This window comes from Sinocyclocheilus anshuiensis, unplaced genomic scaffold, assembly GCF_001515605.1.
Source record: "Sinocyclocheilus anshuiensis isolate Anshui unplaced genomic scaffold, SAMN03320099.WGS_v1.1 scaffold364, whole genome shotgun sequence".
Classification (NCBI taxonomy): Eukaryota; Metazoa; Chordata; class Actinopteri; order Cypriniformes; family Cyprinidae; genus Sinocyclocheilus; species Sinocyclocheilus anshuiensis.
Window position 1 is genome coordinate 603,606 of NW_015555735.1, and position 4,108 is coordinate 607,713.

At 35.5% G+C, this 4,108-nt stretch overlaps 1 protein-coding gene across 1 annotated transcript in view; it reads left to right on the forward strand.

The window, feature by feature from the left end:
* Positions 1-2,796: 2,796 nt before the first annotated feature.
* LOC107673055 (vasopressin V2 receptor-like) overlaps positions 2,797-4,108 on the forward strand; it is a 12,064-nt gene continuing 10,752 nt past the window's right edge. Inside the window, exon 1 of the mRNA XM_016466492.1 lies at positions 2,797-3,141. The gene's annotated coding sequence lies outside the window, so the exon portion shown is untranslated. The remainder of the gene's footprint in view (positions 3,142-4,108) is intronic.

Here is a 4,108-nt window from a genome sequence, read left to right on the forward strand (position 1 = left end):
GCGTTCATTGCCAAACAAATGCTCTGTTAGAGGAAAAACAGCTGTCTTTTTAATTGCTGGCCACAGAAGAAGGTTTGAATCTATAGAAAGCCATATGAGGTCATTGAGATGTGGAACTGCTCTGATCTGGCCCTCATTCCTGTCCAATGGGGCCCTGGAAATGTTCCCTTCAATAAAGTCCTGCTCCGTGTCTGCTTGATTTGTGCTGCAAATGCATTCTGCCTCTGAGATATTTGTCCAAATCCACAACAATAGGAGAGGCTCAAGAGACAGAATGTATTTGAGTGCGGTGTGTTCAGAAGAAGTACTGTGCAATAGTTTGAGTTACTGACCGCTTTGGGAATATTTCTAAACCATCATGCACATACCCGTTTAAATCAAAAATACTACTGCTATGCAATACTTAATATGTCCTATCCGTTCTATTTCTTCCACTTTTGAGAATATAACAAGACATTTTATCAGTCATTCAAAATGGAAGCCTATTTAGATTGCAAATATTTTTTATGGAACCGGAGAGACCAGGGAGAGTTCTAGCACTTATTGTTTCAATGTCTGCACATCAGGGTTTATTTTCCTTATAATATGACGTGTCATATTATAATATTCCCATATTTGTCTGTTACAAATTAAAGCAGTTTAAAAATATACATTTTGCACTAAAACATGTTATTTGTAAATTATAGTGTTAAGCACAAAGAGTGCTGTTTTTAATACCCTATTACATCAGTGAAAAAACATTTTAATATTGTAAATGTCGTGCATGAATTTATTGGGGTAATAAATTACATTTACCACTTTGTACTACTTTCATTTTCCAAGAGCCGTTTGTTTTCCTAGTAAGTGGACCTACAAGAAAACGAGGGAAATTATCTAAAAATCACAAACTATTTTTGAGTCAAAAAATATGAACAAAATAACTTATAAAAATCATAAGACTTGCCAGTGCCCATAGGAAAGAGGATCTTTAGTATGAAGGCTGATATTGCCAAATTAAATTATATCAATAAAGAATTTATATTTTATGTAAAACAACAACACGGAAGAGAAGAAATTGTTGATTAAAGTCGTTATTTTTGTTTTCTTTGTGCACAAAACATATTCTTTCGGTTGAACAACTGATGTCTCAAGGACTATTTTAACGGTGTCCTTACTACCTTTCTGGGCTTTGAACATTTCAGTTGTGTTGCTGTCTATCAGAGATGGAAACTCGAGTCTGCGACTTGGATTCGAGTTGCACTTAAAGTTGCATAAGGGACTTGACTTGGACTCGTGAACAGCTGACTCGAGACTTGACTTGGACTCGTGAACAGCTGACTCGAGACTTGACTTGGACTCGTGAACAGCTGACTCGAGACTTGACTTGGACTCGTGAACAGCTGACTCGAGACTTGACTTGGACTCGTGAACAGCTGACTCGAGACTTGACTTGGACTCGTGAACAGCTGACTCGAGACTTGACTTGGACTCGTGAACAGCTGACTCGAGACTTGACTTGGACTCGTGAACAGCTGACTCGAGACTTGACTTGGACTCGTGAACAGCTGACTCGAGACTTGACTTGGACTTTGCTGTTCAAGCGCCACCTGCTGGCAGAGAGTGAATCTGCATTCGAATTCAGCCTGTCTGATGTTTTGTTTCGTGCAGATGTTTATGTAGAATATTTTCACAAAACTAAAGTCAGAACATTTTGTTTTAAATTTCGAAATTATACAATCCAATGTAGATTCAAAACTGCTCATGCTGCATGTATGCAGCCTCTTTTTTAGGATTGTGTTGGGTTTAAAATACTGTGGTTGCCCATAAAAAGAGCACAAACAAAGCCTTAGTATGTTTATATGAGATTAATTTAATTTGTGTTATTCATTTGATTGATTGGGGTTTGTTTTAAAATTTCAATTTAGTTTTGTTGTTTGACATATTTCAATTTTACAAAGAAATGTGCAGCATTTTGTCTGACAATTAATAAATGGACACCTTTTAATTTCTAATTTGTCTTAAATTTGAAGTAAAAAAGTATTTTTTGAGAAAATCATATAGTGAAATCAGTATTTCAAAACCAATTTAGCCTCAATAACTAGCTGAAAGAACTGTTGCTAATAAATAGAACAAAGACTTGAGACGTGACTTGGACTCCACCTCAAAGACTTAAGATTTGACTTGTACTCCACTTTAAAGACTTGAGACTTGACTTAGACTCGACCTTAAAGACTTGAGACTTGACTTGGACCTCAGAGACTTGTGAACATGTCTGCTGTCTATGCAGGGTCAGAAAACGGTTGGATTTCCCATCCAACTATCCCTTTAATGTTATTTTATAATTTGATAATTTGCTGTGACTTGTTTTGTCCAACTCAGGAATCAGTGGAATACAAATCAGAAAATCATTTGCAAATAGCTGGAGGTAAAGGCATTTCACAATTTACACACAAGGAAACACAATGTGCATTTGTGTGAATGTCAAGCAGGCATCTTATTAGTCCAACAAACTAAAACGACTGGCAAGAAGTGCAGTCACACCCAAGGCAGGTTAATGTAAATATGAAAGCAAATATTGACACAGATCACCCGGTCTGAACAGTGTCACTATAGCACAAACTGTGACAAAGAGCTTCTTCTATATCTGTTCTTTGTGTCACAGTGGAGATGAATGTATAAGAACACCTCGCTTTACTGGCTCCTCCCCTCATCTAACAACACATGAGACCTGAGAAAAGGAGAGAAGGGAGGGAGCGAGGGAAGAGAGAGGGTGAGTGAATGTAAGAGATATGCTGTTTATACTGAGCCCGGCTCAAATTCAACGCCATCAGTGCACCGGTGCTCACATAATGTGGGAAATTAATGCTCAGACACGCAGAGTCTCAGGAACGGCGGGACATTTCTTGGAATAAATTGCATGCCTCTATCCAGTGGATGCGTGAAGAAAAGAAGCTCTGAATTCTGTGAACATGAACTTAGGTGAAAGCTTCAAAAGTACAGCTTTACAAGTTCACATGGGGTGGTGAAATACCTCAACGCTCTTCATCAGCACAGCAGCTCTTCTGTCAACTAACCATCACAGAGCACAACTGCAGCTTTGAAGAACTGAATGTGGCTCCTCACAAAACACATGGATTATCGTTGCTGATTCAAGAAAACAGAGTAAGTTTTTCTTTTTTTTTTTTTGAATAAAACGCATCTTCACTGCAAAAATTCATTTTCTTGTTAAATTTGTTTTGCAAATTAAAATAAACATTTATGCAAACTTGACTAGCAAAATTTTGACTTGTTTTCAGATCATATATCTGTTATTTATATTGAATACCTTTACCCCGCTGGCATTTTTTTCTCCCAATTAAGCATACATATAACAAAATCAAGGTTTACAGTTGTTCAATAAATTAATAATTAATAAAAACTTTAAAAGAAATCTTGTTGTAAGGGTGTATGTTTGAGATATGAAAAATGTATCTAATATTAAAGTGCAATTTTAAAAGTGCCAAGAGACCATTTTCAAAGTTATTTAATGTTAGAATAAGAAAGAAATTCAGCGTTAGTAATTCAAATCCATTAGAATGGGATACATGCCACACTGACAGGTCTGTAGTTTTCCTGTGCTGGACTGTTATTTGATTTTTTTTTCTCTCCAGAACTCAAAGGGAACAAGAAAAGTCACATTGAACTCTATTGAATTGTTAATAACTTGTGTTATAATACAGAATTTTTGTTCTATTTGATTCATGAGTTTTAGTGTAATAGAATAAAAGACAAGCTACTACTATAGTGATAAGCATGTACTGACGGAGCTGAGTTGAGCATGAAAGCTGAACTGAATAATTGTCGTCCGTTTTGTCGAAAATACGGGTTGTTGCCATGAAATACCTGTGGGAATTTGATGTATTGCAATATGACATGTTATACTAAACAAAAAAAAACAAAAAAAAATTATATATATATATATATATATATATTTCAGTACTTATTTTACATATTTTATAAATATTTGCTGTTTTAATGACACATTAAAGGGGTCATATGATGTTGTTAAAAAGAACATTATTTTGTGTATTTGGTGTAATGAAATGTGTTTATGCGGTTTAAGGTTAAAAAAACACATTATTTTCCACAT